The 25,283-nt window shown below is 38.6% G+C and overlaps 1 protein-coding gene across 4 annotated transcripts in view; it reads left to right on the forward strand.

Annotated features, from left to right (window-relative positions):
- Nucleotides 1-25,283, forward strand: part of FAF1 (Fas associated factor 1) — a 529,381-nt gene that overhangs the window by 445,791 nt on the left and 58,307 nt on the right. The window lies entirely within an intron of this gene.

The following is a 25,283-nucleotide window of genomic DNA, read 5'->3' on the forward strand; positions in this document are numbered from 1 at the left end:
ATAACATAAAATTAACATTTCAAAGTGTACAATTCAGTGGCATTTTTTACATTCACAATGTTGTGCAACTATTACCTCTATCTAGGTCCAAAACATTTTCATTACTCCCATATCCATTAAGCAGTCACTCCTACAACCCCTTTGCCCTTCCTCCAAAAGCCCCTGGCAACCACCATTTTACTTTCTGTCTCTATGATTTGCCTATTCTAGATTCTTTATACAAGTGGAATTATATAGTGTGTGATTTTTTTTGTCTGGCTTCTTTCCCTTAGGTTCCTCCACACTGTAGCATATGTCAGTACTTCAGGTTTTTTTTAATAGCTGAATAATGTTTCATTGTAGGGACATACCACATTTTATTTATCCATTCATCTGTTGATGAACATTTGGATTTTTTTCCACCTTTTGGCTGTTGTGAATAATAATAGTGTGCAAGTATCTGTATGAGTCCTTGTTTCCAGTTTTGGGAATATATACTTAGAAGTGAATTGCTGAATCTTGTGGTAATTCTGTTTAGTTTTTCAAGGAACCACCAAGCTGTTTCCACAGTTGTCTGCATTATTTACATTCCAACCAGCAATGTGCAAGGGTTTCTAATTGCCAACACTTGTTGTCCCTCCACCCCATATTTTAAATATTAGCCATCCTAGTGGATATGAGGTGGTATCTCACTGTGGTTTGATTTACATTTCCCTAATGACTAATGATGTTGAGCATCTTTTCATATGTTTCTGGCCACTTGTATATATTCTTCGGAGAAATGTCTAATTCTGATACTTTAAAAATAAATACTGTTTTAATATCTTGTTTTGTAAACAAAATTATTAGAATATCCTATGGCCTAAGAAATTTTCAGAAATAAGATCTTAAATATCTAAGCTCCAGCTCTATTCCAATTAGATCATAAAATGGAAATTTAAAAACAAAAACAAAAACAAGGCTTTCATCTCCCAAACATTGAAGAAGAAATTAAGGCACATTCTTACATTTTTTCTGGTGCCTAATCAATTAGTCCCCTTACAAATAATTTAATTACTAAATTCTGCTTCCTTTGTTCTCATACCAACCAGGTACTTACTTAGAAAATAAAATGATCACTGGCTTTGGAGGCAGGTTATGGCTTTAAAACTTGGCTTTAAATTATTATATACTTGAATTATCTTACTTTTTTCTTTTTGAGATCACTGACTCTACAAAATTGCCAGGGACTGGCTTGTCTATTTTAGTGACTCAGAAGGAGTCAGTTAATTGTCTATCCAGTTCAATTCAGTCCACACTTGTTGAATAACTCCTCTGTGCCAAACATTGTGCCCAGTAATCAGCATGAAGAGTCCCCTGAAAAGAAACTTGTCGTTCATGCAGAATATGTCACAGAGAGTAGTCCTGGAATAATCTAGCAATCTACACAAAAGGATTATTTCCTCAGTAGAGCTGTTTTCTTAACACCCATCCCTACCTATTATCATTTCTCTGAAGGCTTCTAGCCATCTTTTAAGTCTCAGAACCCAAGATAGAAGTAATAGCAGTAATGGTAAAAAGAGGAAAGTAAAAGAAGAGCATTTAGCTTGGAAAGGCTGTTCACACTTCTGGGATCCATAATAGTTTCTAGAGCAGGTACCTTAGCGCCCTTTCCCTTTCTTTCTTATATACATAATCACCTCTTTTCTTTCCTCCTTCCCTCAATATATGAAGATTAAATCAAATCATAATACACAAACTAATCAGAAAAGTGCCTGGCATATAGTAAGCATTCACTAAACATTAACTACTGTTATGTTAAGTTGGCACTTAGTGATGTTAAGGTATGCTGGAAATTCAGAGATTAATAAAACAGTATCCTTGCCCTCTAAATGCATAGTCTAGTAGGAGAGACAAATAAGTAAATACATAACTATAACACTACAACGTGAATAGAACATAGAAGTGAAGCCATTCTACCAGAAGAGTACTTGTGAATACATGTACACTTAAGGTGGGCCTAAAAGACAAGTGTGATTTTTGCCCAAAGGAGAAGAGTATTCCAGGCCAAGGATAAAGGATGTATAAAGGCAGGGAGGCATGCAAAAGCTTGGTCTGTCCAGGGCTCTATATGCCTACATAGGATATGTGGACGGGGGAAGTGGCCAATGAAGCTGATTAAGGATGTGAGGGCAGCTGTGTTAAGATTTAGACTTTATCCTGAAGGTGTGGGGAAATCACTGACAGAAGAGTGTTGTAATGTGATTTTTATTGTAGAAAGGTAATTCTTTTACTGACACTATATTTTCAACAATAGAAATTTGATAACAGCAATATATAACTACAAAATCTCCATAAAAATAAAAACAAAAATCCTTTGTCCCTTTCTCCTAGATGAAATTAAAAACACTCTTTAACATAAGGACTAGTGTACCTGGTTCTTTCTCTTTCCCACAGTACCTGGCTCAGTGTATTATTTATAGTAGGTATTCAACAGAGTCATTGCCTGAAACTAAGCCAAGATACCAAGTGAAAAACAAAAAAAAATTCTATACCTAAGCCTCCAAGGCAGGTGATTTGTTCAAATGTGTCTAGAGTTAGAAAGTATTCTTCGGGGGTTCCTGGGTGACTCAGTCAGTTAAATGTCCAACTCTTGATTTCGGCTCTCCTCATGATCTCACAGTTCATGGGATCAAGCCCCATGTCAGGCTTTGTGCTGACATCATGGAGCCTGACATCATGGAGAGATTCTCTCTTTCTCTCCCTCTCCCTCTCTCTCTCTCTCTCTCTCTCTCTCTCTCTCTCTCCCCCTCTCTCTCCCTCTCTCCCTCTCCCCTGCTCACTCTCTCTCAATATAAATAAAATTTTTTAAAAAAAGTATTCCTCCACGTCTTCTAGTAACCTAAGTATATAATTCTCTTGCATGCTTATGCCTAATCGAATTATTTTTATCTGTAGTTCGAAATCACTTTCAAGACCTTCTATTATTAGCCTATGAAAATTTTGAAATATGTGGCTACGAGACCTTTGACTTTAAATATTTTTTAATGTTTATTTTTGAGAGAGAGAGAGCACGCACATACATAAGCAGGGGAGGAGCAGAGAGAGAGGGAGACAGAGGATCTGAAGTGGGCTCTGTGCTGACAGCAGAGAGCCCGATGTAGGGTTCGAACTCATGGATCTGAGATCATGCATGACCTGAGCCAAAACCAAGAGTTGGATGCTTAACTGACTGAGCCACCCAGGCGCCCCTTTGATTTTAAATCTTTAACACTAATGTCAGAGCTAGGTTATGGCTTCTGGTTTTTTGTACTGAACAAATTAGTTACTCTTTCCATCTGACCTTTCCTTTTCCTGAAGTACTCCCTAGATTCCCATGAACTCATTAGAGTTTTATTCCCTGCTTACTAAAAGTTAAAAGTTAAAAAGGCTGTAATCAGCATTTATAATGATTTAAAAGGGTCAGCAAACTTTCTCTGTGATGGGTCAGGTAGTAAATATTTTTAACTTTGGGGGCCATATTCTCTCTGTTACAGCTACTCAGCTGTGCTGTTGTAGCACAAAAGGAGTCATACATAATATGTGAACAAATGATCATGACTATACTCCAGTAAAACTTGTTTTCAAAACCAGGCCACAGGCCAGCTTTGGCCCTAAAACCATAGTTTGCTCACCTATGATAGAAAACAAGCTTTCTCTTCCTGTCTTATTTATTTACTTTCAGGAAGGAATCCCAACTAGAGAAGTGGCAACCAAATGTAGATGTTATCAGAGACCATTACATCATTTCTGTTACAAACACACACACACACACACACACACACACACACACACACACACACACCAAAATCTCCAGAGCATTTAACTGGACTTTCCATGTAATAGGGCTGCCATATGGGAGAGGAAATATAACTGTCTTTCTCTTAATTTTCTCAGAGTGTATGCTCTCAATGGACATGTTCCTATATGAGCAGTCTGAGTGACCGCTGCTTTGGATTCTGTGTCTCCCTCTCTTTCTACACCTCCCCTATTCATGCACTCGCGCCCTCTCTCTCTCTCTCTCTCTCTGTCTCAAACATGAATAAACATTAAACACACACACACACACACACACACACACACACACACACACAATAGCACAGGTCTTGTCTCCCAAACTGCTGCCTCTACACTAACAGATTAAGTCCTCATCCAATAGTATTGAACCATTCTTCTGTACCAGTGTGTACCAGTGTGTATGAATTTCCCCCATTTATAACTTTACTGCAAGCAAAAACCATCCCAAGCACTTGTAATTAAGCAATATAGATATATTACTTCTAAGCAAAGAGATTCTAGCTTTCTGTAAGATTCTCTGCTCAGACTTATACAGTCTTCTTAAATAGTGCTTTTCAGAATTAAATGTGCATAGGAATCACCTGGAAATCTTATTAAAATTTATGTTCTGCTTTCATCCAATCTGGGATGGGGCCCAAGATTCTGCATTTCTGATGAGCTTCCAATTGTTTTCAGTGTTGCTTGTTGAATTACTTTGATTGGCAAGGTTTTAACTACTACTTTTATTACTACAGCCCAGTCATTCAAGGTCTTATCATTAGATTAGCAGAATTGAGAAGCAGAACTGGTGTTCTTCATGTGAGGTGGCATTCAAAGCTCTACTCCTTGACTATGGTGACTTCAACCAATTGATAACGTTTATGCAGTTCAGTAGTTTCTATAGAACTAGAGGTTATCATTTGAAATGGTCCTTACTCACTTAATATTATCTCATACTAGAAAATTCAAAACAATTATCTCTTTGAGTATTGTTCTTTTCTAGAATTCCTAGCAGATATATATTAAATACTCTTGATTATATCCTCCATGTCTCTTAACTCCTCTATCATATTTTATTTCTCTATATCTCTCTGTGTTGCAGTTTAGGTGATTTTCTCACATTACTTCTACTTCATTAATTCTCTTTTTTTTTTCATTAATTCTCTTTTCACCTGTGTCCAAGCTGCTGCTTAATCCATCCATTAATTTTTTAGTACTATTAATCATTTATTTTTTAATTTTTTTATTTTATTTTTATTTTTTTTCAATATATGAAATTTATTGTCGGATTGGTTATCATACAACACCCAGTGCTCATCCCAAAAGGTGCCCTCCTCAATACGCATCACCCACCCTCCCCTCCCACCCACCCCCCATCAACCCTCAGTTTGTTCTCAGTTTTTAAGAGTCTCTTATGCTTTAATCATTTATTTTCTAAAGCTATATTGAAGTATAATTGATCCACAATAAACCTAACCTATAAAAAGTATACAACTTGAAAATTTTTTTTTAATGTTTATTGCTTTTTGAGAGAGAGAGTGTGAGCTGTGGGGGGCAGAGAGAGAAGGGAAACAGAGGATCTGAAGTAGGCTGAGCAGGGCTTGAACTCATGAACCATGAGATCATGACCTGAGCAGAAGTCAGAGGTTTAACCAAACTGAACCACCCAGGCACTGCGCAGTTTGAAAATTTCTGACATACATATATGTCATGAAACTCTGACTACAATCAAAATAGTGAGCATATTCATGTCCATCACTCTCAAACGTTTCCTCATAGACCTTTATAATTCCTTCCTCCTGCATCTGCATGCCAACCTTCCAGGTCCCATGCCCCAAATGATCTTTCATCTTCTCAAGTTTTATTTTAAAAAATTACATCATACAGTATATATTCTTTAGTGTGGCTTCTTTCACTCAGCATAATTATTTGAGATTCATCTATGTTGTTGCCTGTGTCAATAATTCATTCCATTTAATTATTTAGTAGTGTTCCACTATATACAGAAATTTTACTATTTTTTTAGTTCTAATAATTTTTTAATAGAGGTGGAATTAACATAACATTCAGGTAATCACTGTAACATGTGTCACTCAGTGGCATTCTGTATATTCACAATGTTGTACAACCACCATCTAACAATATTAATGATACCTTTAAGAATAATTTAACAGTTGCATCTAAAATTTTGCATAAATGCCTTTTTTAAGGGAAGCTTTTAAATAGCAAAATAGCTCACATTACACTGTATTTTTCTTTCTGATTAGCTCCTCTCTCTCTCCCTCTCTCTCTCTCTCTCTCTCACACACACACACACACAGACACACACACACACACACACACACACAGTATTCCAGCAGATCCAAATGCTTCATTCACTGTTAGCTATTCTGGATCCTAAAATAGGCTACTAATATATAGGATAAGTCTTCCCTCCAGTAGCCACTGAACAATATGATAGCTATTTGTACTTATATGGTAACTGCCTGAGCTTAGTTCCTGTCAGTATCTGAAACAAACACTGCAAATTTTACTTGATTTACTCTAAACACTAATGTGCCCCTAGTCCCCAGTGGAAAGACTGTCAGCCTCCACTTTGATTCAACCTTCTACATGACCACTATACCATCGTCATCATTTTCATTTAGTAAAATTAGGTAGACAAAGCTGAGAATGGGTATTTCAGTGCTCACTGAATCTGTTTCCTCTGTTTTTACTGTTTTGAGAAGAAAGCTGAGCAGTCTCATTTAACCTTGCATTTCAGTGCTGTATTCCTGAGAGGAATCCACTTCGTGATGGCTGCCCTCAGTAAACTGACCTTAAGTCACTCAGTTCTAAGCGTACCTCTTCTTTTGAGTTTCTGAGATTTGGTCTCTATTACAGAACTCATTTCTCCAGACTAGTCACGATTGGCTTAAAATTGGCAGAAAAGCCACTGATAATTGGCTTACCACTCTCACTCTGAAATCCTATGAAGGGGAATTGTTACAGTATGACAGAGGTTCCAATACCTGTCTGCCCTGAACAAGCAATGGTTTGAGGAAAGCACCTACTGCTGCTTTCAAAACTGTATTTTCTCATATATTTTGTCCATTGACCTGTTGACATACATTTAGATTATTTCCTAGTTTGGGACTATTACAAATAAAGCTACTATGAACAGTTGTATACAAGTTTTTTATATTTTCTCATTGGTCTTAGGTAACTACCTAGGTCTAGAATGACTAGATTATATAGTAGGTATATATGTGCTCAGTTTTTTAAGAAAGTGCCGAAATGTTTTCCAGAGTAGTTGCACCATTTTCCATTCCAATCAGGAGTGTATGAGAGTTCTAGTGGCTCTACCTCCTTGTTAACCCTAGGTGAGGTTAATCTTTTTAAATTACAGACATACTAACAAGTATATAGTGGTGCCTCATAGTGGCTTTAATTTTCCTAACGACTAATGAGATTGAGCTTCTTTTCATGTGCTTTCTTGATGTCCATACGTCTATTGATGGTCTGCAAATTTTTGCCCACTTTTTAAATTGGATTCTTTTTTATTTTTGCATTTTGAGTTCTTTATATGTTCCAGATACACGTTCTTTATTTGATAAGTAATTTGCAAAGATTTTTCTCCTAGTTTGTGGCCTAATATCATTTTCAATTCTCTTTAGGAGAACAGAAGAAGTTTTTAATTTTGATGAAGTCCAATTTATATTTTCTTTTATGTGTCATGCTTTTGGGTCATATCTAAGAAATATTTGCCTAACTCCAGGTCACTATTTTTTCCTATATTTCTTCTGAAAGTATTATAACTATAACTAGGTTTTATACTGAGGTCCATGATCCATTTGAGTTAAGTCTTATATGTAGTATGAAGTATGGATTGAAGTTCTTTTGGGGGAGGGAGAGTAGAGAGGGAGACATGGATACCCAGTAGTTCCTGCACTATTTGTTCCAAACACTGTCCTTTGCATTGAACTTTGCATCTTTGTTGATATATATGTGCAGATCTCTATCTGAACTCCATTCTGTTCCAGTGGTTTTTTGCCCATCTGAATACAAATATCACACACAATTACTTAAGCTTTATAGTAAGTCTTGAAATCAAGTAGTGTGGAGGAGATATGGAAGATGGCGGCATAGGAGGACACTGGGCTCACCTCGTCCTGCTGATCACTTAGATTCCACCCACATCTGCCTAAATAACGTAAAAAACCGCCAGAAGACTAGCAGAACAGATTCTCCAGAGGCAAGCGTAGACAAGAGGCCCACGGAAGAGGGTAGGAAGGGCAGAGAGGCGGTGTGCACTACACGAACTGGCGGGAGGGAGCCGGGGAGGTGGAGGGGCAGCCGCCCAGCAAGGCAGAGCCCCCGAGTCTGAGTTGCAAAAGCAGAGGGGCCGGACTGCGTAGGTTCTGACAGCCAGCGGGACTTAACATCTGGAATGTTATAAGTCAACAGCTCTGCTGGAAGAGCGGGAGGGTGAGAGAACACCGGGAGGGAGAGGTGTTGAGCCTCAGAAGGCAGAGCTCAGCTCGGCGGGGAACAAAGGCTCTGGCCAGTGCCCTCTCCCTCGCCCATCCCCCAGCCGAAATCCCAAAGGGAACCAGTTCCTGTCACCAAACTTGATTGCACTGCGCAAACACCCAACAATGTGCTTCTTTGGATCCATTCCTCCCACGGATCTTCCTCCCTCCCAGTGCTGCAGGACCCCTCCCACAGGCAACCACCAACTGCAAAGCTAGCTAAGCCTGCCCCTCCCGCCCCTGTGCACCTGTGGATCCACCCTGGCTAATACGCCAGATCCCATTGAAGCAGCACCACAAGCCTGGCAGTGTGCATGTAGCCCAGAGAGGGGCCACACCACTCCACAGTGAGTCCTGCCCCTGGGAGAGGGGAAGATAAGGTACACACCAGTCTGACTGTGGCCCCAGCGGTGGGCTGGGGACAGATATCAGGTCTGACTGTGGCACTGCCAACCAACACAAGTTACTCCATACAGCACAGGGGAAGTGCCCTGCAGTTTGGAGCCACCCCAGGGACTACCCAAAATGGCAAAATGGAAGAACTCTCCGCAGAAGAAACTCCAGGAAGTAGTGACAGCTAACGAATTGATCAAAAACGATTTAAGCAATATAACGGAATTTAGAATAGTAGTCATAAAATTAATCACTGGGCTTGAAAAAAGCATACAGGACAGCAGAGAATCTATTGCTACAGAGATCAAGGGACTAAGAAATAGGCATGAGGAGCTAAAAAATGCTATAAATGAAGTGCAAAATAAAATGGAGGCGGCCATAGCATGGATTGAAGAGGCAGAGGAGAGAATGGAAAAAAAGGAAGCTGAGAAAAAGAGAGATTAAAAAATCCAGGAGTATGAGGGGAGAATTAGAGAACTAAGTGATGCAATCAAATGAAACAATATCCGTATAACAGGAATTCCAGAAGAGGAAGAGAGAGAAAGGGGCTAAGGTGTACTTGAACAAATCATAGCTGAGAACTTCCCTGATCTGGGGAAGGAAAAAGGCATTGAAATCCAAGAGGCACAGAGAACTCCCTTCAGACGTAACTTGAATTGATCTTCTGCACGACATATCATAGTAAAACTGGCAAAATACAAGGATAAAGAGAAAATTCTGAAAGCAGCTAGGGATAAACAGGCTCTAACTTCTAAAGGAAGACCCATAAGACTAGTGGCAGACCTATCTACTGAAACTTGGCAGGCCAGAAAGGAATAGCAGGAAATCTTCAATGTGATGAACATAAAAAATATGCAGCGGAGAATACTTTATCCATCAAGTCTGTCATTCAGAATAGAAGGAGAGAGGAGAGAGAGGGAAGATGGTGGCGTAGGAGGACGCTGGGCTCACTGCGCATCCTGCTGATCACTTAGATTCCACCTACACCTGCCTAAATAACCCAGAAAACCACCAGAGGATTAGCAGAAGGAGTCTCCGAAGCCAAGCGCAGACAAGAGGCCCAGGGAAGAGGGTAGGAAGGGTGGCGAGGCGGTGCGCGCTCCACGGACTGGCGGGAGGGAGCCGGGGCGGAGGGGGGCTCGCCGGCCAAGCAGAGCCCCCGAGTCTGGCTGGCAAAAGCAGAGGGGCCTGACGGACTGTGTTCCGACAGCAAGCGCGACTTAGCGTCTGGGAGGTCATAAGTTAACGGCTCTGCTCAAAAAGCGGGAAGGCTGGAGGACAAAGGGAGGGAGAGCTGCTGAGCCCCGGATGACAGAGCTCAGTTTGCTGGGGAACAAAGGCGCTCGCCAGCGCCATCTCCCCCGCCCATCCCCCAGCCAAAATCCCAAAGGGAACCAGTTCCTGCCAGGGAACTTGCTCCGCGCAAACACCCAACTCTGTGCTTCTGCGGAGCCAAAACTCCGGCAGCGGATCTGACTCCCTCCCGCTGCCACAGGGCCCCTCCTGAAGTGGATCACCTAAGGAGAAGTGAGCTAAGCCTGCCCCTCCTGCCCCCGTGCACCTTGCCTACCCACCCCAGCTAATACGCCAGATCCCCAGCACCACAAGCCTGGCAGTGTGCAAGTAGCCCAGACGGGCCACGCCACCCCACAGTGAATCCCGCCCCTAGGAGAGGGGAAGAGAAGGCACACACCAGTCTGACTGTGGCCCCAGCAGTGGGCTGGGGGCAGACATCAGGTTGGACTGCGGCCCGCCCACCAACTCCAGTTATACACCACAGCACAGGGGAAGTGCCCTGCAGGTCCTCACCACTCCAGGGACTATCCAAAATGACCAAACGGAAGAATTCCCCTCAGAAGAATCTCCAGGAAATAACAACAGCTAATGAACTGATCAAAAAGGATTTAAATAATATAACAGAAAGTGAATTTAGAATAACAGTCATAAAATTAATCGCTGGGCTTGAAAACAGTATAGAGGACAGCAGAGAATCTCTTGCTACAGAGATCAAGGGACTAAGGAACAGTCACGAGGAGCTGAAAAGCGCTTAAACGAAATGCAAAACAAAATGGAAACGACGACAGCTCGGATTGAAGAGGCAGAGGAGAGAATAGGTGAACTAGAAGATAAAGTTATGGAAAAAGAGGAAGCTGAGAGAAAGAGAGATAAAAAAATCCAGGAGTATGAAGGGAAAATTAGAGAACTAAGTGATACACTAAAAAGAAATAATATACGCATAATTGGTATCCCAGAGGAGGAAGAGAGAGGGAAGGGGTACTTGAAGAAATTATAGCTGAGAACTTCCCTGAACTGGGGAAGGAAAAAGGCATTGAAATCCAAGAGGCACAGAGAACTCCCTTCAGACGTAACTTGAATCGATCTTCTGCACGACATATCATAGTGAAACTGGCAAAATACAAGGATAAAATACAAGGATAAAGAGAAAATTCTGAAAGCAGCTAGGGATAAACGTACTCTAACATATAAAGGAAATGATGCATAGGGGCACTTGTACCCCAATGTTTATAGCAGCACTCTCAACAATAGCCAAATGATGGAAAGAGCCTAAATGTCCATCAACTGATGAATGGATAAAGAAGTTGTGGTTTATATACACAATGGAATACTACGTGGCAATGAGAAAGAATGAAATCTGGCCTTTTGTAGCAATGTGGATGGAACTGGAGAGTGTGATGCTAAGTGAAATAAGCCATACAGAGAAAGACAGATACCATATGGATTCACTCTTATGTGAATCCTGAGAAACTTAACAGAAACCCATGGGGGAGGGGAAGGAAAAAAAAAAGAGGTTAGAGTGGGAGAGAGCCAAAGCATAAGAGACTGTTAAAAACTGAGAACAAACTGAGGGTTGATGGGGGGTGGGAGGGAGGGGTGGGTGGGTGATGGGTATTGAGGAGGGCACCTTTTGGGATGAGCACTGGGTGTTGTATGGAAACCAATTTGACAATAAATTTCATATATTAAAAAAAAAAAACAGAATAGAAGGAGAGATAAAGGTCTTCCCAAACAAACAAAAACTGAAGGAATTCATCACCACTAAACAAGCCCTAAGGAGATCCTAAGGGGGATTCTGTGAGTGAAGTGTTGCAAGGACCACAAAGTACCAGAGACATCACTACAAGCATGAAACCTACAGACCTCACAATGACTATAAACCCATATCTTTCTATAATAACACTGAATGTAAATGGACTAAATGCTCCAACCAAAAGACATAGGGTATCAGAATAGATAAAAAAAAAAAACAAGACCCATCTATTTGCTGTCTACAAGAGACTCATTTTAGACCTGAGGACACCTTCTGATTGAAAGTGAGGGGATAGAGAACTATCTCTCATGCTATTGGAAGCCAAAAGAAAGTTGGAGTAGCCATACTTAGACAAACTAGACTTTAAAGGCTGTAACAAGAGATGAAGAAGGGTATTATATAATAATTACAGGGTCTATCCATCAGAAAGAGCTAGCAATTATAAATGTCTATGCGCCAAATACAGGGGCCCCCAAATATATAAAACAATCACAAGCATAAGCAGCCTTATTGATAAGAATGTGGTAATTGCACGGGGCTTTAATACTCCACTTACAACAATGGATACATCATCTAGACACAGAATCAGTAAACAAGGGCCCTGAATGATACATTGGATCAGATGGACTCAACAGATATATTTAGAACTCTGCATCCCAAAGCAACAGAATATACTTTATTCTCGAGTGCACATGGAACATTCTCCAAAATAGATCATATACTGGGTCATAAAAGAGCCCTTAATAAGTATAAAAGAATTGAGATCATACCATGCACACTTTCAGACCACAATGCTATGAAACTTGAAATCAACCACAGGAAAAAGTCTGGAAAACCTCCAAAAGTATGGAGGTTAAAGAACACCCTACTAAAGAATGAATGGGTCAACCAGGCAATTCGAGAAGAAATTAAAAAATAGATGGAAACAAATGAAAATGAAAATACAACAATCCAAATGCTTTGGGGTGCAGCCAAGGCAGTCCTGAGAGGAAAATACATTGCAATCCGGGCCTATCTCAAGAAACAAGAAAAATCCCAAATACAAAATCTAACAGCACATCTAAAGGAAATAGAAGCAGAACAGCAAAGACACCCCAAGCCCAGCAGAAGAGGAGAAATAATAAAGATCAGAGCAGAAATAAACAATACAGAATCTAAAAAAAAACAAAAACAAAAACAAAACAAAAAAACAAAAACAGTAGACCAGATCAATGAAACCAAGAGTTCTTTTTTTGAAAAAATAAACAAAATTGGTAAACCTCTACCAGGCTTCTCAAAAACAAAAGGGAGAGGACCCAAATAGATAACATCATGAATGAAAATGGAATTATTACAACCAATCCCTCAGAAATACAAGCAGTTATCAGGGAATACTATAAAAAATTATATGCCACCAAACTGGACAACCTGGAAGAAATGGGCAAATTCCTAAGCACCCACACACTTCCAAAACTCAAACAGGAAGAAATAGAAAACTTGAACAGACCCATAACCAGTAAAGAAATTGAATCAGTTATCAAAAATCTCCCAAAAAATAAGAGTCCAGGACCAGATGGCCTCCCTAGGGAATTCTGCCAGACATTTAGAACAGAGATAATACCTATCCTTCTCATGCTTTTCCAAAAAATTGAAAGGGAAGGAAAACTTTCAAAGTAATGAAGCCAGCATTACTTTGATTCCTAAACCAGAGACCCAGCAAAAAAAGAGAACTACAGGCCAATTTCCCTGAGAAATAGGGATGCAAAAATTCCCAATAAGATACTAGCCAATCGAATTCAACAGCATATAAAAAGAATTATTCACCATGATCAAGTGGGATTCATTCCTGGGCTGCAAGGCTGGTTCAACATTCACAAATCAATCAATGTGATACATCACATTAATAAAAGAAAAGAAAAGAACCATATGATCCTGTCAATCGATACAGAAAAAGCATTTGACAAAATTCAGCATCCTTTCTTAATAAAAACCCTCGAGAAAGTTGGGATAGAAGGAACATACTTAAACATCATAAAAGCCATTTATGAAAAGCCCACAGCTAACATCATCCTCAGTGGGGAAAAACTGAGAGCTTTCCCCCTGAGACCAGGAACACAACAGGGATGTCCACTCTCACGGCTGTTGTTTAACATAGTGTTGGAGGCTCTAGCATCAGCAATCAGACAACAAAAGGAAATCAGAGGCATCAAAATTGGCAAAGATGAAGTCAAGCTTTCACTTTTTGCAGATGACATGATATTACACATGGAAAGCCCGATAAACTCCACCAAAAGTCTGCTAGAACTGATACATGAATTCAGCAAAGTCGCAGGATACAAAATCAATGTACAGAAATTGGTTGCATTTTTTTTTAATTTTTTTTTAATGTTTACTTATTTTTGAGACAAAGAGAGACAGAGCGTGAACAGGGGAGGGGCAGAGAGAGAGGGAGACACGGAATCCGAAACAGGCTCCAGGCTCTGAGCTGTCAGCACAGAGCCCGATGTGGGGCTCAAACCCACAGACTGTGAGATCATGACCTGAGCCAAAGTCGGCCACTCAAGCGACTGAGCCACCCAGGCGCCCCAGTTGCATTCTTATACACTAATAATGAAGCAACAGAAAGACAAATAAAGAAACTGATTCCATTCACAATTGCACCAAGAATCATAAAATACCTAGGAATAAACCTAACCAAAGATGTAAAAGATCTGTATGCTGAAAACTATAGAAAGCTTATGAAGGAAATTGAAGAAGGTATAAAGAAATGGAAAAACATTCTGTGTTCATGGATGGGAAGAATAAATTTTGCTAAAATGTCAATACTACCCAAAGCTATGTACACATTCAGTGCAATCCCAATCAAAATTTCACCAGCATTCTTCTCCAAACTAGAACAAGCAATCCTAAAATTTCTACGGAACCACAAAAGACTCCAAATAGCCAAAGTAATTTTGAAGAAGAAGACCAAAGCGGGAGGCATCACAATCCCAGACTTCAAGCTATACTACAAAGTTGTAATCATTCAGACAGTATGGTATTGGCACAAGAACAGACACATAGACCAATGGAATAGAATAGAAACCCCAGAACTAGACCCACAAAAGGATGGCCAACTAATCTTTGACAAAGCAGGAAAGAACATCCAATGGAAAAAAGACAGTCTCTTTAACAAATGGTGCTGGGAGAACTGGACAGCAACATGCAGAAGAATGAAACTAGACCACTTTCTTACACCATTCAAAAAAAAAAAAAAAAACCCACCTCAAAATGGATAAAGGACCTGAATATGAGACAGGAAACCATCAAAACCCTAGAGGAGAAAGCAGGAAAAAACCTCTCTGACCTCAGCCGTTTCTTCCTTGACACATCCCCAAAGGCAAGGGAGTTAAAAGCAAAAATGAACTATTGGGACCTCATGAAGATAAAAAGTTTCTGCACTGCAAAGGAAAAAAATCAAAACTAAAAGGCAACCAAGGGAATGGGAAAAGATATTTGCAAATGACATATCGGACAAAGGGCTAGTATCCAAAACCTATAAAGAACTCACCAAACTCCACACCCGAAAAACAAAGAATCCAGTGAAGAAATGGGCAGAAAACTTGAATAGACACTTCTCTAAAGAAGACATCCAGATGGCCAACAGGCACATGAAAAGATGCTCAACGTCACTCCTCATCAGGGAAATACAAATCAAAACCAGACTGAGACACCACCTCACGCTGGTCAAAGTGGCTAAAATGAACAAATCAGGAGGCCTAGATACTGGCGAGGATGTGGAGAAACAGAAACCCTCTTGCACTGTTGGTGGGAATGTAAACTGGTGCAGCCGCTCTGGAAAACAGTGTGGAGGTTCCTCAAAAAATTAAAAATAGATCTACCCCATGACCCAGCCAATAGCACTGCTAGGAATTTACCCAAGGGATACAGGAGTGCTGATGCATAGGGGCACTTGTACCCCAATGTTTATAGCAGCACTTTCAACAATAGCCAAATGATGGAAAGAGCCTAAATGTCCATCAACTGATGAATGGATAAAGAAATTGTGGTTTATATACACAATGGAATACTATGTGGCAATGAGAAAGAATGAAATCTGGCCTTTTGTAGCAACGTGGATGGAACTGGAGAGTTGTTATGCTGAGTGAAATAAGTCCTACAGAGAAAGACAGATACCATATGTTTTCACTCTTATGTGGATCTTGAGAAACTTAACAGAAGACCATGGGGGGGGGGAAGGAAAAAGGAAAAAGTTAGAGAGGGAGGGAGCCAAACTATGAGATTGTTAAAATCTGAGAACAAACTGAGGGTTGATGGGGAGTGGGAGGGAGGGAAGGGTGGGTAATGGGTATTGAGGAGGGCACCTGTTGGGATGAGCACTGGGTGTTGTATGGAAACCAATTTGACAATAAATTTCATATTTAAAAAAAAAAAGAAATCAAGTAGTGTAAGTCTTCTCTCTTCATAATTGTGTTGGCTTACTCTAGGTCCTTTGCATTGCTGTATGAATTTTATAATAGGTTTGTCAATTTCTACAAGAAAACGAAATACTGCCAATATTTTTATTAGAATTGCATTGAATATGTACATCATTTGAAGAGAATTGTCATATAAAAATATTGACTCTTCTAATCCATGAAAATGTTGTATTTCTCCATTTATTTAGGTCTTTAATTTCAGCAGTATTTTGTAGTTTTCAGTGTACATCTTTCTGTCAGATTTATCCCTAAGTATTTCACATATTTTATGCTGTTATAAGTGGTATTTTTTAAATTATAGGTTCTAATTGTTTGTTGCTAGTGAATAGAAATGCAGTTGCTAGTTGTATATCAATTTTATATCTCACAACCTTACAAAATCCCTTATTAGTTCAAATAGCTTTTTGGTAGAATCCATATAATTTTCCATATCTCTGATAATTTTATGTGTGATACAGAGTTGTACCTACCTTTTCACTCTAGATGTCTTTTATTTCCTTTTCTTGCCTTAAATTTGAAAATCAATCCGTGTGATTCACCATATGATTATCTCAATGGATGTAGAAAATGCACTAGGCAAAAGCTAATGCATTCCTGATAGAAACTTTCAGTAAAGTAGGAACAGAGTAGAACCTGAAAAGACATCTATTTAAAAAAACCTATGAGCTAACATTTTACTGAGTGGTGAAAGATTGAATGTTTTTGTTTTTGTTTTTGTTTTTTTGATCAGGAAAAAGGCTGGGATGTCTGTTCATATCACTTTGTTAACCATTGAATTAGAGATCTAGCCAGACTAATAAGCAGTAACTCTCCATTCTTCCTTCCCTCAGTCCCTGGTTATCTCTGATTTATTTTCTAGTTCTATGACTCTACCTACTCTAGGTACCTCATGTAAGTGGAAATATACAATATCTGTCCTTTTCTTTCAGGCTTCTTTTACTTAGTATAGTGTCTTTAAGGTTTATCCATGTTGTAGTATGTATCAGAGCTTCCTTCCTTTTATGGCTGAATAATATTCTGTTGTATCTGTATACCACATTTTGTGTATCCATTCATCTGTTGATAAACATTTGCATTGTTTCCACCTTATGGCTACTGTGAATAGTGCTGCTATGAACATGTACTTATTGACCATTTATATATCTTTAGAGAATTGTATTTTCAAGTCCTTTGCCCATGTTTTAATTGGATTGTTCATTTTTATTGTTGTTGACTTATAGTAGTTCTGGATATTAAATTGTTACCAGATATATGTTTGCAAATATTTTTCTTCCATTCTGTGAATTGTCTTTTCACTCTAAATAGTGTCTTTTGATGCACAAAAGTTTTTAATTTTGCTGGTGCCTAACTTATCTATTTTTTTTTTCTTTTTAATGCCTATGCTTTGTCATACTGAAGAAATCACTGCCTAATCCAAGGTCATGAAAATTTTCACCCATATATTTTTTAATTAATTTATTTATTTATTTTATATATGTTTTTAAATTTATATCCAAGTTAGCATATAGTGCAACAATAATTTCAGGAGTAGATTCCTTAATGCCCCTTACCCATTTAGCCCATCCCCCCCACCCACAACCCCTCCAGCAACCCTCTGTTTGTTCTCTATATTTAAGAATCTCTTATGTTTTGTCCCCCTCCCTGTTTTTATATTGTTTTTGCTTCCTTTCCCTTATGTTCATCTGTTTTGTATCTTAAATTCCTCAAATGAGTGAAGTCATATGATACTTGTCTTTTTCTGACTGATTTTGCTTACCATAATACCCTCTAGTTCCATCCATGCAGTTGCAAATGGCAATATTTCATTGTTTTATTTTTTAAATTTTTTTAAATTTTTTTTTTTAATTTTTGAGACAGAGCATGAGCAGGGGAGGGGCAGAGAGAGAGGGAGACACAGAATCTGAAGCAGGCTCCAGGCTCTGAGCTGTCAGCACAGAGCCCAACGTGGGGCTCAAACTCACGGACTGCGAGATCATGACCTGAGCTGAAGTTGTTCAGTTAACTGACTGAGGCACCCAGGCGCCCCAACATTTCATTCTTTTTGATTGCTGAGTAATACTCCATGGTATATACCACATCTTCTTTATCCATTCATCCATCGATGGGCTCTTTCCATACTTTGGCTATTGTTGATAGCACTGCTTATAAACATTAGGGTGCATGTGCCCCTTGGAAACAGCACCTGTATCCCTTGAATAAATATCTAGTAGTGCAATTGCTGGTTCCTAGGGTAGTTCTATTTTTAACTTTTTGAGAAACCTCCACACTGTTTTCCAGAGTGGCTGCACCAGCTTGCATTCCCACCAGCAGTGCAAAAGAGATCCTCTTTCTCCGCATCCTCGCCAACATCTATTGTTGCCTGAGTTGTTAATGTTAGCCATTCTGACAGGTGTGAGGTGGTATCTCATTGTGGTTTTGATTCGTATTTCCCTGGTGATGAGTGATGTTGAGCATTTTTTCATGTGTTGGTTGGCCATCTGGATGTCTTCTTTGGAGAAGTGTGTATTCATTTCTTTTACCCATTTCTTCACTGGATTATTTGTTTTTTGGGTGTTGAGTTTGATAAGTTCTTTATAGATATTGTACCCTAACCCTTTATCTAATATGTCGTTTGCACATATCTTATCCCATTCTGTTGGTTGCCTTTTAGTTTTGCTGATTGTTTCCTTTGCTGTGCAGAAGGTTTTATTTTGATGAGGTCCCAATAGTTCATTTTTGCTTTTGTTTCCCCTTGACTCTGGAGACGTGTTGAGTAAGAAGTTGCTGCGGCCGAGGTCAAAGAGATTTTTGGCTGCTTTCTCCTCGAGGATTTTGATGGCTTCCTTTCTTACGTCTAGGTCTTTCATCCATTTTGAGTTTATTTTTGTGTATGGTATAAGAAAGTGGTCCAGGTTCATTCTTCTGCATGTCTCTGTCCAGTTTTCCCAGCACCACTTGCTGAAGAGACTGTCTTTATTCCAGTGGATATTCTTTCCTGCATTGTCAAAGATTAGTTGGCCAAACTTTTGTGGGTCCATTTCTGGGTTCTCTGTTCTGTTCCATTGATCTGAATATCTGTTTTTGTGCCAGTACCATACTGTCTTGATGATTACAGCTTTGTAGTACAGCTTGAATTCCAGGATTGTGATGCCTTCAGCTTTCATTTTCTTTTTCAAGATTGCTTTTGGCTATTCAGTGTCTTATCTGGTTCCATACAAATTTTAGGATTGTTTGTTCTAGCTCTGTGAAGAATGCTGGTGTTGTTTTGATAGGGATTGCTCACCTATATTTTCTTATAAAATTTCATAGCTTTAATTCTTTAGTTTTAGGTCTTTGATCCATTTTGAGTTGATTTTTTATATAGTATAAAGTCAGAGCCCAACTTCATTCTTTTGTAGCTTTCCCAGCACCATTCATTGAAAAGACTGTCCTTTCTCCTTTGGATGATCTTGACACTCTTGTCAAAAATCAATTTATCTTATATGTGAGAGTTTATTTCTGAGCTCTCTACTCTGTTGCATGGGTCCAGATATGTATCCTCTGCTAGTACTACAATGGTTTTTATTTTATCATCATCATCATCATCATCATCATCATTTGAAGTATAATTAGCATGCAGTGTTATATTAGTTTCAGGTATACAATATAATGATTCAGTAATTCTATACATTACTCAGTGTTCATCACAGTATTACTCTTAATCCCCTTTATCTATTTCAGCCATCTCCCCTAGCAACCACCAATTTGTTCTCTGTAAATAAGTCTGTTTTTTGGTCTTTCCTTTGTTGGTTTGTTTTGTTCCTTAGATTCCACATATGAATGAAACCATATGGTATTTGTCCTTTCTCTAACTTATTTCACTTAGCATTATACCATCTAGGTCCATCCATATTGATGTAGATGGCAAGGTAACATTCTTTTGTATGGCTGAGTAATATTCCATTGTTTATAAGAATAGGTAAAGTACTACAGTGTTTTGATTACTATAGCTTTGTAGTAAGTTTGGAAATCAGGAAATGTCAGTCCTCTGACTTTGTTATTTTTCAAGATTGCTTTGGCTGCTGTTTTGGCTATTTGGGGTCCTTTGAGTTTCCATATGAATTTTAGAATGGATTGTTCTAATTGTTTAGAATGGATTGTTTCTTTAAAAAATGTCATTGGTATGCACTCAGTTGTTTCTTAAAGAGATTTAAACAATAAGAAAAAAATGTCTGTTAATTTACCCACGGAGCTCTCATTTCCAGTTCTCCTTTGTGTAGATCCAGATTTCCATCTGGTTGGTACTGTGGGTACTTCTCCCTAAAGGACTTCCTTTAGCTTTTCCTCGATACACATGCTGGTGATTAATTCTTTCACCCTTTGTATATCTGAAAAAGTCTTTATTTCATCTCCAATTGAAAGGTAATTTTACCTTTGATAAAACTTTTGGTTGACATGTTGTTTTTTTTTCAGTGCTTTAAAAGATGTTGCTTCACTATCTTATCACTTGCACTGTTTCTGAGACAACTGCTTTCATTCTTAATTTGTTCCCCAGTACATATTATGTCTTTGATTTCTTTTAAGATTTTTCTTTTTATTATTAATTTTGTGCAGTTTGGTTATGATGTGCCTGGGTGTAGCTTCCTTTGTGTTTTTTTTTTTTCACCTGGTATTCATGTAGATTCTTAGATCTGTGGCTTTATAGTCTTTATCAAATTCAGAAAACTTTTGGCCATCATTTCCTAAAATAAGCTTTCTCCCCCCACCCCTGCACCCTACTCCCAGACTCAAATTATACGTACACCATACTGCCAAAAGTTATCCCATAGATGACTTTCCATTTCCCTACCTCACTTGGGTCCAAAATAAAATCTTCTGGGACTCTAGGTTACCAAAATGGATAATCTAACTTGTCAGGTTCCATGCTACCTCATCATTTACAGCTCTAATTTTTCAGTTTTTTATTTCTGGTACCCAGGTATTTCTCTTTCTTTGTTTCTTTCTTTCTCACATGCTGAGTAATACTTTTTAAAAATTTTGTTACATTTTCTCTATCGTCTTTAAGTATTTATATTGAGAGAATTTCAAGGTATCTTGGTCCATATCTCTTCAGGGATACATACCAGAGCCATCTCCCTATTTACAAGGTTTTACTCAACAGAGCAAAGAGCAAGGTATATGTTCTGACCTGGGCATTCAGAAGAAGAGATAAATAATATATGTATGTACATATTTGTGTATGTATTTGGTAAGTATTTGAAACAAGCCTAACCACTATAGCCTACTTCAATTTGATAATTCAGAACTTTGCATTAGCCTTTGGGGATTAACTGATGATTACCAATTTTAAACACTACAGAGGAGTAACAAGTTACATCTAAATTCCATTTCGGGTTAAGTAGCTCATTTAGGAACCATTTGACAGCTCAGAATGTTTTCATTATTTTTATTTTTATTTATTTTTTTTTTTTAATTTTTTTTTTCAACGTTTTTTATTTATTTTTGGGACAGAGAGAGACAGAGCATGAACGGGAGAGGGGCAGAGAGAGAGGGAGACACAGAATCGGAAACAGGCTCCAGGCTCCGAGCCATCAGCCCAGAGCCTGACGCGGGGCTCGAACTCACGGACCGCGAGATCGTGACCTGGCTGAAGTCGGACGCTTAACCGACTGCGCCACCCAGGCGCCCCAAGAATGTTTTCATTATTTTTAATGGTTTATAGGGAAGTCTGACTCAATGGCTACTGTCTCAGAGAACTATACCAAGCCACCTAGTCTGACACAGTGAGAAAAAAACATAGGCTTTGGGGTGAGAAAGGTTTTTAAATCTTTTAAACATAGGTTTAAATTCTAACTCTTGTACTTCTTAACAAGTCACCCTATATTACTCAGAATTAAAAAAATACATGTATACATGTAAATAAAAATTACTAGTTTGAAGAATACTTAGAGACTCCAGAACTTGAGGTGTAGAACTGTTTGAGCACTGGTAATTCCATTCATTCATCTAACAAATGTGTATTTAATGCTTGCCATATGTAAGATAATACGCTAGATGCCATAGGAAATACAAAGACATATCAAATGGAGTCTTTTCCCTCTGGGAGCTTAACAGCTGAGGTAGGAAACAGTAAAAAAACATACAAATGAGTGTAGCACAAAGCAGTATGAGAGCACTGACAAGTATGCTGTAGATGAAAGGCTTCAGTGGAGGCTATCACTTAGTTCTGAGCAATCCCACTTCACATTTTGGTGTGATAAAGAGTATTTTAATACCCAGTAGCCCAAGCTCTAGCCCAAGCAGCACCTGAAACCAGTTCCTGAACCAGCTGTTCTACTTCCACACAATATACATGTATTTCTCATCACTTTGTGCAATGTGCCCACTCAGATTTAGCACAGGGAGTCTCCGCAAGGACTATATTTGTAGGGTAGAGGAGAAGTTCCAGGAGGCTCATGTATAGATATGAGAACAAATTAGTGCATGATATGTTAATCACACCTGGAATTTTCCTTTAAAAAAATCTAATCATATAGAATAATATGGGGGAGATGCCTAAGCAGTGTTCTTTAAACATCCAAATTGGAGATGATAGTGAACAGGGCAGTTAGAGAAGCAAATGTAAAATCCATAAGACAGAAAAGAAGAAATGATAGCCATTCACAAGCAACTACCAAACATGTAGGAAGTTCTGACCATGATAAGTTTAGAAAAATTCATGCTGAGCCACATGCCTGATCTGGCCTTTCTGTCTGATAGTCCAGGAGGGCTGTGAGCAAGGAAAAGAGCATTGGTTTGTAGCAGACAGGAGAGAAGAAGCTGTCAGGAGACCTGGATTCAAGTCTAAGTTCTGCCACTGACTTAATGGGTAGTCTTGTATGAATCCTCTATCCTCATGTGATTTTAGTTTCTCCATCTATATAGTGGCTCTTTTGTACATGTTGTTCTCTTATATTTCTTTTTTTCTGTAATTTTTTTAATGTTTATTCATTTTAAAGAAACAGAGAGAGACAGAGCACAAGCAGGGGAGGGGGCACAGAGAGAAAGGGAAACACAGAATCCAAAGCAGGTTGCAGGCTCTGAGCTGTCAGCACAAAGCCTGATGCGGGGCTCAAACTCACAAACCGTAAGATCATGATCTGAGCTGAAGTCAGACACTTAACCAACTGAGCCACCCAGGCGCCCTCTTATATTTCTATAAAAAGCTGGTAGGATTTTATGATAGAGCTAATGGAGCAGAACTATTCCAGGTAGAAAGAGAGTGACATTATTTAAGGAATAAAAGTAAAATAATGCAAAACTTGAACACCGAACTCTTCACAAAAAAATGATGAAGGTGATCCAAGCAAGCAAGATTATCTGTGTCTTCCCCTATTAAACTATGGCCTGCGTCTGCATCCTCAGTGCTGATGTGATGCCTAATACGAAAAGGAGGGTACAGGGAAGAGAAGGAAGCAAGTTAGCTGGTGCAGGAAGTCCTCTCATAACAGGTGCCACATTTTGTGGCAGAGATCCCTATATTTAATGGCCTTTCATATCTGCAACAGTCTGTTTTAAAACAGAGCTGTTTACTTAGAATGCTTTTATTACCAACTATATTTGTGCTCAAAGGGCTTCCAGCTGTGGTAGCTTTTAGAAGGTCCCTTTGTTGTCTGTACATAGTGTCATAATAGGTCATTTCTGCCCAGCCAGTTGATTTCATTGAGTCAGGTAGGGTTGCATTTTTGTTAAGCTATTCTCTTCCTCCTTAATTTTTACTGCAGACAATAAATATTTTGTGCCTGGAAAGATAGTTTTTTTATTCAACAGATGCTTATTAAACACCTCCCAAAAACTACACAATGTGTGAAACACTTGGAATATAGAGGTGTGTAATATAGATAAGGACCCTGCCTTTATGATGCTTACAGTGCCATGGGGGGATCTCACATTAAGGAAATGATTATATGATAATTAATTGTCATTGTGATAAAAGTTTTAAAGGGACAGTACAGAATGTTACAAGAGAAACCTAAACTAGAGGAGTGGGATCAAGAAAGTAATGTAAAATTAAAAATTTAAACATCTTAAGTATTTCCCCATTTGAAATATAGAAAGATAAGTTACTCCCATAGGTTATATTAAGTATATTGGGGATTTCTGAAAGGTAGACTTGTCCACAGAGGCATAAAAGCCTTAGAAATTCAATCTTTTAATATAATAAATAACGGGAAAGGGAGACAGAAGCAAAAACACATAGCTTGCTACTGGCCAGGATTGGATTTGAATACAGATCTGCTAATCTTCCCATTACCTCTCCTCAGTGACTTATAAAATAAAGACATTATATATCAAATATAGATCTTGGCTAAATGAACTATTAAGTGGCCACTGTGTACAAACTTGGATATGGAGTGGAGGAGGAGTTCACAGAGTAATGAATTAGGGAAATGCTAATATAAACAGAAATGCGCAAAATATAATTATCAGGCTGATTGTATCTGGTCGTAGTAAAACCTAGTATATATACCAAAGTGGGAAATACCCAGCTGGAATTAGTGAAAATATATTTAAAGATGTATGCTGTTTCTCTAAAGTATGAATACTAATTGCTTAGTACAAGTCTCCAAGTGGAAGTGTTTAAAACCCATTTTTATTCATGTGTAATATTATATGACATGTAAATTATCCCTGAATGCTTCACAGCCTGAGTGATCTCTCAGGTTAAATATTGTTCCTGATATAAATCACCTAGCATACCCTTTCATCATAGATAGTATAGCAATTAGCTTTAGCCAGCAAGTTATAATTATTTCAAATTTTTTATTTAAAAGATTGGGAATCAGTGAAATGTTACTATTTATATCAGAGATTTTGGAATTAGCTGAATCATTGAAACTAAAAGGAGATTGAGGCTTCAGAGAGAAGGCCAGTCTTAAATGGGTATCAGTGAGAGCACCTAAGTATATATTGAATTGGGAAGACAAAACATTAGAAAGTGTTAAGTTCAACCATATGAGATTTCCATTTTCAGAGGTCAAAAACATTCAGATATTGGTGACTTTATATGATTCATTCAGCTATGACACAAAATGGCCAAAAAGGGAACCTATATTCTAATGTCAACAGGTGTGGGTATTTATTAAATTTAAGTACATGTAG

The sequence above is a fragment of the Panthera onca genome, chromosome C1 (assembly GCF_046562875.1).
Source record: "Panthera onca isolate mPanOnc1 chromosome C1, mPanOnc1 haplotype 2, whole genome shotgun sequence".
In the NCBI taxonomy this organism is placed as follows: Eukaryota; Metazoa; Chordata; class Mammalia; order Carnivora; family Felidae; genus Panthera; species Panthera onca.